General features: G+C 39.5%; 1 protein-coding gene across 5 annotated transcripts in view; it reads right to left on the bottom strand.

The window, feature by feature from the left end:
* Positions 1–6,793, bottom strand: part of LOC140694718 (uncharacterized) — a 204,121-nt gene extending 197,328 nt beyond the window's left edge. Inside the window, exons 1-4 of one of the 5 annotated variants that reach the window (XR_012070314.1) lie at positions 6,716–6,793; positions 3,623–3,682; positions 2,968–3,088; positions 1,983–2,257 (exon numbers count right to left, since the gene is read on the bottom strand). The gene's annotated coding sequence lies outside the window, so the exon portion shown is untranslated. Of the gene's footprint in view, positions 1–1,982; positions 2,258–2,967; positions 3,089–3,366; positions 3,899–3,966; positions 4,207–6,715 lie in introns of those variants that run through there. The other 4 variants (XR_012070313.1, XR_012070309.1, XR_012070312.1 and 1 more) reach the window with 4 other exon arrangements.
* Positions 6,794–12,869: the final 6,076 nt, after the last annotated feature.

The raw sequence follows: 12,869 nt of genomic DNA, 5'->3' as shown, positions 1-12,869 counted from the left end.
GCACCAAGCATTTGCCATGGCAATGGTCACCATTTCTCACAGACACAGCGCTCTGTGCAGCAAATGACCTTGATCAGACCTTGATCATCTACCTGCCACACCCACCAGGCTTCACCATACAGGCAGGAAAGCTGGCTTTCAAGTGCATACAAAGCCATTCCTTGTCTAACCTGGGCTCTTCTGTGGTTTCTCCAGCCTAAAGGCAGCCATGAAACTGCTCACAGTTTGTACATGAGCCACACTACCTCTCTCCATCTGTCTCCCCACCTATACTACTTAGCTATGAACATTTTGAGAATCTTCGACACAAATTTTTAAAAACAAAAAAGAAAGGATTCTGGAACAACTACTTAATACTTACAATTTTAAATGACAAATTACAAAGTGAGTATTTACAAACCGAATCTTCCTTTCTAAATTTCAGTTTTAAGCGTTTAAAAATATAATAGCAAAAAATTTTCACTTACAAAATTGACAAAAACATAAACAATAATCTGGAATAAGTTAAAAAATAATGCCCATGTTCTAAATGGAGAAACTTCAGGGCTGTACTGAGGGGTAAAGTAAGAGGTGAGAATGTAGAGACATCAACAAATTGCATGGAGGAAAGCAGTTTTGTAAAGATGTAAGTTCTCATCAGAATAATTCAAAACTTATTGAAAACTCCCATGACAACTCCAATCTGATTTTTTTTTAACTTGAACAAAATATTTTGGAATTCTTCAGGAATAATAAAATCATAATACTAGACAAGAAAATTTGGGATGGAAGAAAAGAATGAAAAAAAATTCAGACTGCCAATTATTAAATAAATTTTTACAATATGTAAGTTATGGTGCTGGAGTAAGAAAGGCAGATTGACAGAAGGGAACCATGAGCTCAAAAAGAGACTCTAGTGTACATAAGTATTTTGTAAAGGTGGGATTTCAAATCAAAGAGAAAAGTATGACTTCAGTAATTGTCCTGAGACAATCAGACAATCACCTAGAAAGAATAAATGCTATTCCTCTCATAAGGACCACAAGATAATTTACAGACAGTGATGTAAATATAAAAAAGTACTAATAACAGCAAATACAACACTTTGCTCTTATTAACTCAACTTACCCTTACATTAACAAGTACTATTATCATCTCCATCTTAGAGATTAAAAAAACCTACAGAGGAGATTTATTCCAGTATAAGAAATTATTTTTAAGAATAATTTCAAAGATAAAACACATAAGGAATACATTTATTTTCATAAGAATATTTTGAGACACTACCAAAATTAAAATCCTCCTAAACAAAATGAAAGGCAAGAAATGACAAGAAAAAGCTCTGTGATACATGTTGTTGAAGACAAGAAGTTAATGTTCATAACATACAAAGAGCTGTCACAAAGCAACAAGAAGCTCCCCCACTTAAATGTGTGCAAAGGATAAAAGCAATCATTCATTTTAAAAATGTCAAATGGCTAATGAGTGAAAAATGCTCAATACCTCACTGGTCATCAAATGCAAACTAAAACAATGAAAAAGCACTTTTGCTCATCATATTGGCAAATATTTTTAAAAGATATTCTATCTAGTGTCCATCTGTGGGAGAAGAAACCATGAGCGACATTTTCAGAGGATGACATGTTAATGGATATGTAAACTCTGAAAAACGTACGTACACACTGACTCAACACCACTTCTACGAATCGTTTCCTTTAGGAAAAAACAAATTTAGTCCAAAAAGATGTACCCATCAGGGCATTTACACAGCACTGTTTACAATGGTGGGAATAAAAACTGAAGTGAAATCATATCCAGCAATAGAGAATTGGTTACATAAGTAATTGTGCATCTTTTCATTCCCCTATGGAAGGAATTTCTAGAGTTACTTGAATGGAGTCTGTGATGAATGTAAATGTCACATCCAGGGACTAAATTTCCAGAAGCCTTAACTAAGGGAATACTCATAAAAGATCACAGGAATGTCTGTACAAGAAGGATGCCAGTCAAATATCCTTTCTGACAGTGGAAAATGGAGAAAACTTAACTGTCCACCATCAAGACAATGATGCGGTAAATCACGACGAGCTGCGAGCAATGAGGGAGCCGGCGTTTCGCCGTGGTCCAGGGCCTTGTCCACAGCATTCTCTCACCAAAGGTGTGCGTGGGAAAGAGACCACACCCGCAAATCAGGAGACCCCTCCACTCTATCTGAAAGGACCGTGTGAGTCTGGAGTGGGAGGACGTCTATGATATACACCTGAGTGATTAAAGCGAGCTGCAGAAAAACATATAGTATGGTCTCATTTTTAAATAAAGCATATATACACACACGTATACATGGAATTCTCATATGTGTGTATATATGTATGTCATAGGCATAAAGGTCATGAAACATATATATCAAAGTTTCAACAGTTTTTACTCTTCGGAAATAAGGGGAAGGGAGGTAGGGCCTTCCTCTACCACCACAGTTCTCTTTTCAGTATTTCAGTTAAGTATACTTGGAATTTAAAAGTTTATTTAAGTCCGAAGTAAAATGGACAATGCCTCCACAAGACAGAATGCTATACTGGTCATCAAAAATCATGCCAGAGGAGATAGAATATTGTAGAAAAACATATAAAAAGCCGAATGGAAAATGGAGGTGTCCACACAGTAAACAGTCACAGAGTGCTCTCTGGTTTTTTATGACAGAGGTGATCCACACTGATGAAAATATACGTTAACGTGTTAATTATTATCTTTGAATAGCGGGACAAGGATAGCCTCTTTTGCCCCCTTTTTCAGAGTTATTATTTTAAATGCACATTCTTTTTCATCTGAAAAAAGCATTTGTAGGTGTGTAGTACTATGCATTGGAGAATAATACAAGAATACTTAGAGAAACAAGTAACTAGGAGACAAAGCAGCAGCATCACACAATGTAGGACGGGCGATCCTGATTAACACCACGCAGTTACATAAGGACCCACAAAGTGAGAGCACCTGCTGTAACAGGGCGTGGCCCCCTTCTATTTGTCAGCAGTGTCTTCAGGGCTGAGGCAGTTCTGAGCACGGCCAGTGTCAGTGCTGGTGTCTTGATTGATGCTACTGGGGGTGAGGGCACCTGCAAGCCGAGAGGAAGAACAGAAATCATCCTCTGCCTTTTCTGTCTTGTTTCTTTGTTACTTTAAAAGAGAGCCATATATAAGATAAACCGTGTATCTCCCCAAATGAAATTTCAGTAATGAAACCGTTTTTAAAGACTTCACAGCTTATATTCTGCCTATAACTGTCTTTTCAACAAAGATCATATTTATTAAATGTTAATTAACTCAGTTAATTAACTCCCTGTTGAAACATTCTAGTAAAGAACATGAAATGCAGTATGTAAAAGAACCACACCTGCAGTGACTAGCTCAGCTGTCTTGACGGCAGTGCAGTCAGCCCCCACCATCCCGTGGCCCTGAGCTCCTGATGCTGGTAAGAGATTACGCTGCCGCCTCAGATGGAGAGAAACGGTGAAAGCATTTCTTGAACCCTACAGCACTGACAAAACATAACTGACAAATCCCAGGCCCCTTTGAGGCTCTCATTTTCTGTTTCTGGCCAACCCCCATCAATGAGCAGAACCACCCAATCCCCGAGCCATGGGACTCACGTGGGAAGCAGTTTTGGAGAAATTTCCAGGTATAGAATGTAACCAACTATACATAGAACTCTGAAAAAAGAAAAGATGCCATACTCTGATTTTGGAAGACACTCAAAATATTCTCCTAAGCCTTAGTAGCTGGAAAGGCTGGGCTTCTCCTAAGTCACTTATTTATTTCACAGCCAGTAAGCATCTCCCTCAAATCCTGCTTCCCTGTGTCTGCTGGGAGCTTGAAGCACACTGCTGCTGTCGATCTTATAAGTCACATGGCAGAGGCATGTGTCTCACGCCTGCAACCCTCACACAGGCTCGCCTCCTAGCCTCACTGTCTGAACTGGGCCCCATTTTCTCACCTGTTTATTTGGTATCTGTTCTTCTGTAAGCTACCTGAAATGCGTTTTGGAACATGTCAGAAGAAGCAGTGGGTTGAGAAATGGACAGATTGAGAGGTGAGAGATGGGCAGACAGAGAGAGAGACTCCAAGAAAAGGGGAACAAATAAAATTTCCTATGCAAAACCCTCTTCTAATCAGGGAAGGAAACCACCACGGAAAAGTGTGAAGAGGCAGGTAGCTTAGGACTGTTTCCTGGATTCCATGAAAAGTAACACCAAGAGATGAGAGGGTAGAACTTTAAATAGTAAAAGAAAAAAAGCACGCATGCTTGAAAAATATATCTACAATATGTACTTTCTAAAGAATAGACTGAAATCAGCAGGACCCAATAACACTATACTTGGGTATTTACAGAAGTGAGAATCCCATCTCCAAACCACAAGGCATCCCTTCAGAGCACTGACAGTCTCCATGGGGCGGTCATAAAGCCATCACCGCAAAAGCTATGCTACCCTGCACTTACGAGGAATGAGCAGCTGTGCTCAGGCTGCCCATGCGCATCATTTACACCCCACAGCACCTCTACGGGGGGGACGCCTAGCGAGCCCCGTCTCTGCAGGACAGAAAACCAGTTCTGGAGAGGCTAAGCCGACTTACCAGTTCTCCATCTCACAGGACTGGTCTCTCCAGAGCAGGACACGAACTCGAACCCACGATTGTAACCATGGTACTACAGTGCTTTGTGTGCTGTTTGTGTGTATAATACATTTGTTTCTATCATGAAAGGTTATTTAATAAATGATCGGTTGTCTTGTCTATCTCATTAGCTCACAATCAATCTTTATACTGTTGAATTGTACTCTTTTCCCCTGAAGAAAGGAACGGAAACAGCGGGGGTCAGAAAGAGGTGGGGCTCCATTCTTTATCTGGGATCTCATCTCATCTCATCGAAGTCCCCAAACAGGGAAAAGGAGCAAATGTTCTCTTTATCTTTTAAAGAGAGGGCTCCAGTGATGGTGACTTATTCAATTACAAAATCAAGGCTGGGGAAAGGGCACATGCAGCAACTAGAGCAGTATCAGCTGTAGGAAGGTCAAAAGTGCTCACGAGAGGGCTCAGGGGGCAGCCTCATTTAATTTCAATCAGTAAAACAATAACAAACTCTAAAAATACTGGCCTACAATGGATTAGCTCTTTCTTGACATCTAGCAAGTTTCCACAGCCCACATGTAACATTATCGGGAACCAGTGAAAGGAAGAGTCCACAGACAAGGAAAATCAATGCCACAGGCAGGCTGAAACCCAGGCTGGAGTTTAGGAAGAGAAAGGGCATAGTTAAGAACTGGGGAAAGGCTGGGGAAAAAAGTCATCACAAGGACCCTCAAGCATCATCCAACAATCATATAATCATTCATTCAAGAGAGAGTTACTGAGGTCGTACTCTGTGCAAGATTGTACAGCGGGTGAAGCAAGAGTGCAGCGTCCATGGTGGCAGCAAGTTGCGGGGCTCAAATACACTTCTGATCCCAGTACCTTGCACACTTGTCCTCAATATAAAGGCAAAGATAATTAAAGTAAAATAATACTCTGTAAACTCAAAGCATTGTTGAAAAAAAAAAGTTAAAGAAGACCTAAATACCAGGACAGACACTCCACACACATTCCCCTATCAAAAGAAAGTGCTCTTGGAATGGCAGTGCTCCCCAGAGCGATCCGTATATTCAACGTGGTCTCGATCACAATCCCAGCGGGCTCCTCTGCAGAAACTGACTATCTGCTGCTACAATTCATATGGGAATTCGAGGATCTCAGTAACCAATACGTACTTGAAAAAGAAAAATTTGAGAGGACTTATAATTCTCAATTTCAAACCTTACAACTGTATCTCCAGGTGAGATTAGAGGCCATTGTGAAGTTATTACTGTGTTAATCCTTATTTACTAAATTCTCTACAATGAATATTACTGTTACAATAAGAAAAATAAAAAGTAAGTTATCCTTTAAAACATGCACACTGATTCATTCATTGGGAAAAAATTATTCTATCAATTAAGAGATAAATATCTATTGAAAAAGGACAACTTAAAAACAAGAGTGCATTTGCATTTTTCATAAATTGAAAACTGAAAAGCACAAAGACGTCAAGTTTCTAGGGAGACGAATGCAACATATTAATAGTTATTTTCAGAAATTCTAATTTAACAATGAAAACTCTGGAAAGGGAAAATCGTGACTGAGAGCCAACTGCAAACACATGGAGAGCAAAGGCCTAGAAATCACAGTTCCTTTAACTCTGCTCCTAACACAATAGGAGAGGAAATTCCTCACTGAGGGGACAGTGGAATCCCATGCATAAGACAGGATACACAGTACAAACTGCACTAGAATTGGGGGTGATTTTTTTAGAAGAATTCTAAAGTTACAAAATTGCTGAAAAACTACTGAAACACTGACAGATTAAAACACACAGTCATATATATTATATAGAAACATATGTAGTCTGCTCCCATGTTGCATTTAAATACAAATATATTTGTTCATTTATGGGCACTTATGACTTTATCCCTGGTAGAATATTTCAACTAAAACAAATAATCAATATAACACTCCTTTGTCAAATCTACTTGATAAGTTACTCTGCTATGTAAACATAATGTGTCTAAGATAGATCTAAAATTAGTGAAAAAGAGCTTTGTATGGCTTCTTGAACTATTCTCAAAATTCAAAGCTTAATTTTAAAACAGATCTGAACAGTAATTCTATATTACCTTTTCCGTCGTGAAATGAACAACACAGTCTGTTGTCAAAATTCTGTCCTTACAATGATTCAAGGGCACCGTATCCTCACAAAACTGCTGGACAGCAAGGCACTATCCAGACACTGTGACCCAACAAATGAAACACAATGAAGACAGTGACCCTATTTTGGAGGGCTTATAGTCTGTGTCAACACCAGGGTTTTATTTGATTGGTTTGATTGGTTGGCAAAATAAAATCAATCAAGTACTTTCTTCTATGAGCATTCTATAAGTCATGACTCTGCTGTTAGTGTCATGAGCAGGAAAGACTTAAGCATGACTTGATTAGATCAACTAGCAACAATCATCACTGGAGAGTGAGTAATAAAGAAGTTAACTGATAGCAATGCTTCTCCCTACATGAGACCTAAAATAAATCGACACTGATATCCGAAAAGAAAATGAGAATTTGAGGTCCCCAATAAGAAAAAAATCTAACAAGAAATCAAAAAAGTAAAGATTTTTTCATTAACGTTTCCTGGAAAGATTGGAGCATGGTGGTGTTGAGCTCAGATGCTAGGGAAAAACATGAGGGTCTGAATTCCCACAGCACTGGGTAGCTTTGACACTAATATGTCAGTCAAATTCTCTGCATCTCAGTCTCCGATGCATAGACTGGGGACAACAACCGCACCCATCTCCTAGAACGGTCCTAAGAATTAAGTTATTTTATATATACAAGTTTTAATAAAATACATCAGATATTAAATATTACCCCAAAAGCACAAGGAAAAATGAAAACAGAGATAAATTGGAGTTCATTAAACTTTAAAACTTTGCTTCAAAAGACACCATCCAGAAAGTGAAAAAACAACACTCAGGAGAAAATTTTTTCAAATCATTTATCTGATAAGGAATTTGTGTATCAAAAAAAAAAATTCCACAGCTCAACAATAAAAAGGCAACTCAATTAAAAAATGAAAAATTAATCTGAAAAGATATTTTTCAAGGAAAATATACAAATGGCCAATAAGCACAATGAAACGGTGTTCAATAACATTAGCCCTAAAGGAAATCAAGTCAAAACAACTAGGAGAAACCGCTTCACATTCACTACAATAGGTTAAAAATCAAAAAAAGATTAACAAGCACTAATGAGGACACAGAGGAAGCGGAGCCCGCAGCCATTGCTGGTGAGGATGTAACACAGCGTGACCACTTTGGAAAACATCCTGGCACGTCCTCAGAGAGTTGAACATTTGGCTTCTGAATGATCCAGCAATTCTGCTTCCTGGGCACACAAGTAAGAGAACTGAAAACAAATGTTAACATAAAAACTCCTACAGGAATATTCACCATTACTTTTCGCCATTAATTTTCAGAGCCAAAAAACAGAAACAACCCAAATGTCTATCACGTGATGAATGGGTAAACAAAGGGGCCCAGCCATACAGTGAAATATTATTCAGCAATAGCAAAGCATAGAGTACTGAAACAGGCCACAACGTGGACAAACATTGAAAACGTTACTCAGTGTGAAAGAAGTCAGTCAAAATAGACGGTTCCACTTACATGAAGTGACTCGATTTGCATGAAATGTTCAGCACAGGCAAATCCACAGAGACAGAAGAGTGGCTCCCTGGGGCTTGGGGAGGATGGGGAAGTTGATAATGTCTGCTTATGCGTACTGGGTTTCCTGTTGGGGGGAAGAAAATATTCTAAGATTGACTGGGATGCACATTTCTGGGCATAGAGTAAAATCCGCTGTACATTTTAATGGGTGATTTGTATTAAAACTGTTAAGAACAAAAGCACCTCGGATTAGTACCTTCCATAGTAAATGCAAATTGCTAACATTTATTACAGGAAGAAGAAACTGCCCTCAGCATGAAAGCAGGAGATCAGCAAATATTAGTTAACCGAAATTGGACAAGAGCATTTCACTTGAAACTGTTGCTGAGTGTACAAGAAATATTCAGACATGACAAGGAAAATCAGTTTGACATCACGAAGAAGCATTCTGCTTCAAATGCAAATCAAGGATTCGGCAAGCCCAGCTGCTACAAATGACCAGAGAAGAAACCTGGTTCTTAAAACAAGCACCAGAGCCAACAAGGAAATGGTGGTGAGGAAAGCAGGCGGCCTAAAATCTGGAACAGTGTGCTACAAATAATTTCTCCACTGAAAATTCAAAAATAAAATGAAAGTGATGTAATGCTGTGTTGAACTCACGTGAATGGGCTTCCTGCAGTGCTTGACAGTTCTGTAACCCCGAATGATTCAGGAGAATCAGCATGGCTCCTGGGAGTCCCCAAGTAACTGCCCATCAGCACGCTGACCACCATCACATCTGCCAGGGTTGAATTGCAGAGAAGAGAGCAACCTCTGAAAGGCACAGGGAATGTTGACAAGGGAATAAAAGGCTGCGGTCAATCCTGGGACAGAGGCCCTGTGAGCAGAGGCCAGAAGGCTGCAGGTGAACTGGAGTGGCCCTGGGGCAGGAAGGGACCACAGGGGAGCATATCTCAATTATCTCCTCTCTCTCCCTCGGGTAGGAGGGATAAAGCCTGCATCCTTCTCACCTGGAACTGTGGGTTCTGGCTGGCGGAAGTCTTACCGACACGGAATGAATTTCTCAAGACTGCGGAAAAAGGAAAGAAAGCGAGAGGGATTAGGGAGCCAAATCCACGAGTCTCTCAAATGCTACCATATTTATTGTGTATAATCAAAGTAAAAAGTCAATAACAGTTGTGAGATAGTAGGCAGGAACTTGGGGAAAGAAGGGATGAGACAGAGATTGTAGACTCCACCATGAGTACTAAGGCTTAGTTTACCTTTAGGGAAGTCATGGGCTGAGGGGAACAAGATACATTTTTTAGACATGTTCATTACAAAGCAGACCACCAGACCAGCGTGGTCCCTGTTTTGGGGATAATAGACTATCTAACACCACGCAGGCCTGGCGTTTATAGCTGAGGGCCTGGGTCATTGCTGTGCAATAAGCAGTGTGCTATCTATAACCTCAAATATGCAAGCAAGGCATTGTCTCTGCTTTTTATGGCAAGGAGACAGGAGTGAGGATGCACAGGTGTTTGCTTTAAAGCAGTTAATAAGCACATTTTTTCTTCTTAAAGTTGACAGGCGGCTGGGATGTGTTACAACTTGTTAACTCAATCATGGGCTCCCACATGGAACCATTATGGAGGACATCCTAGGATGAAAAATCCTGGCTCTGGATCTTTTCCTGCCAGCTTCGGCCACTCCAGCAGGGTCTAGACACATCCCTGAATAACGATCCCACAGAACCACCTAAACTCTTAACTCCTGGTGCTTGAAACTTAGTTTTAGCTCTACACAACTTAATGTAGAAAAGTTTCAGAAATAAAAGATATTATATTCTTTTTATATCTCATCATAAGACTGATTTTTCTGATTGCTCTAAGCTGCTTCTACATGGTAAAGCACCTAATTCTGCAGGTGAATTCAGTACTTTCCTTTGGGCATAACTAGACAGCCTGGGCTGTCTGACTTCTATTAGTCAAATACCAATACACTTAATTGATTTCTTTGTTCATCAATTTCAGCCTGGAGGTGAGGGTCTGTCACTATTTTCCTCAGCCCACCCTCTACTCTTTTCTCATCAGCATCTCAGGCCTCCTGAAAACAAAACAAAGCATTTGTTTCCCTTCATCTACACTTTCCACAAAGGCAACAGGAATCATCATGCCTAGAGAATGAATTCAACACAAATGTTAAAACAAAAATCTATAAGCCTGAAGCAACTCCATCTCCGACTCATGATACACAATGACATGAGAGTAAGTGTGTCAGGTACAAAGCATGCGTGAACCTGACCACCTCATTTCTATTCTTCAAAGGAAGGAAGGTTTTCGTATTTTTTATTATCATTCTTTGTCATTGTTTCTGATTAAGCCAAAAAATTTTTTATGAAATAATTAAGCACTGCAATAACAGATTTTCGCTGTATCAATTACAGAAGGAATTCAGAGGGGATAGGAAAACCCACCTCTGTAAAAAATGCAAAATTCCTTCCCCTGTTAAGAACACGAATACAAAATGCAACAGAGAATTCAAATTCTTGTGGAGAGGACAAAAGCCACAGAATCAAAGCAAAGTCATTATTATGACTCAATCCAAAATTCACTGGACAAACATGCTCAATGCATTCAAATAATTTTTAAGGCACACTGCAAACCATTCACTTAATTATCTACAGGCTAGAGGAAGAATTTCCCTCTATAACAGACAACATAAATCAATAGGTTGCCCCACCAAACAAGGAACAAACATCAGGTTTTTTGCAGTTCTGATAAATCAGCAAGTTTTAAAGATCAAAATCCAGAAATTTTAAACATTCATTCACACCAGAATGAATCAAGCACTTAAAAAAATAAATAACCCAAAGAAACTAAACACATTGATCACGTACCTGGATCAATGAGAAATTCTTGTACAGCTGGAAAAAAGAACAGTCTATAGACTTATACTTGAAAAATAAAACTACTTTTAAAGATAACTGCTAAAACACATTTCATCATTCATGTTGCCTTGAAAAATCTGAGGCACTTGTCTCTGATCAGAAAAGCAATTCTGAGTATTAGTATGTTACAATTCAGTGCCAGTTTGCTTTAGAAGAAAAAAGAAAAGCTACTGTTTCTCATCTTGCACAAAGTTTAAAGAACCTCCCTGCCTCTATCTCCTCCCATTTTCTAAGCTCATGCTCCCCAACCCTTCTGAAACAATTATGAGAACCTCTTATTCCCACCAATATGCCAAATCACAAAAGAGTATCAATTTATTTGTGTAAATATATACCTACACCTTGAACTGGAGGAGAAAGATTTCAGAAGGCTATATGGAACTTATTGCTACATTCCTGAAATCACACACATACACGTTCACAGAGACACAGACATATACAAACTGAATTACTGGGCACTTCACAAGCTAAGGACTTACAACTTCTAGAAGATAACTTTGTAGTTAGTTTAAAATACAAAACGGTCAGCTTTTGAAAGCCTTGAACGTTGCAAAATCATCCAAATATCAATGAGATCCAATTAGCCTTCTCTGTAGAATGTAATTCCCCATGATGGCAAAGCAGACCCTAAGAAGTAGTGGATCCAAGACTCGTGTTTTTCACTAGCTATGATCGTTTTAAAACACGGAAACAGATTTAGAAAGGTATGTCCCTATGACATTTATTCTTATTGAGATGGCATATGTATTCAATTGTCTATGCAGAAAATAGGACCCATGATGGTGTTTAAGAAATATTTTGTGTATTGAAATATTTATTTTTAAGTGCAGACAAGGAGGGTGGGTATTACTCCATTGTAGAGCACCTGTTGTGCACGCACATGTTCCTGGCTTCAATCCCCAGTACCTTCATGAAAATAAATAAATACAAGTGCTTACTTAAAAATAAGAATAAATTTATATAAAAAAATAAATGCAGACTAAAAACCACTGCAATCTAGGAGCCACAATTATAATAAAAAACAAGTGTTTCTATCAAATATTGACTATACGCCAATCACAGAGACAACCACAAATCACACCTGACAACCATCACGTGTGATTCTCAGCAATCCTACTAAGTAGACACGGATGAGAAACCCGGCTCTGCGGATGAGGAGACGGAGCTCGGAGGAGCCGGGGACACTGACCGTCCTGCTCCCCGTGACACCGCGTCAGCCCAGGGCAAGCGCTGACAGAGCTGCACTGAGGGGACACCCAGCTGCATGGAACCATGGGGGATTGGGGAGTCCTAGAAAATACTCAAAAGTGTTCAATAAAAAACCAGCTCAAATATATTACTCTGTGCCCCATCCTCTAAACACAGAACATGTCTGGGACCTTTTTGATGCCTCCATGTCCTTTCTGCCATCATCAGTTACGTGCCCTCTCAGCGCGACCAGTCATGAACTGGACCCCATACGAAGTGCACTCAGATGGAAGAGCTTTAAAAGCTGTTTTATGAAGTTTGTAAGACTGTCTATTCCTCACACAGGCGGTCATCCAGCACTACTCACCGGTGCGGATGTACCACCTGAAATCACACCTTTCTGCTTTTTAAAATCCCTTCATGTAATACAGACTTTTAAACAGCAAAGTAGCAGCTCAACCACAGACAGTGGACATCTTTTCACCAAACGGACTC

This window comes from Vicugna pacos, unplaced genomic scaffold, assembly GCF_048564905.1.
Source record: "Vicugna pacos unplaced genomic scaffold, VicPac4 scaffold_103, whole genome shotgun sequence".
In the NCBI taxonomy this organism is placed as follows: Eukaryota; Metazoa; Chordata; class Mammalia; order Artiodactyla; family Camelidae; genus Vicugna; species Vicugna pacos.
This window is presented reverse-complemented; position numbering and strand designations above follow the sequence as displayed.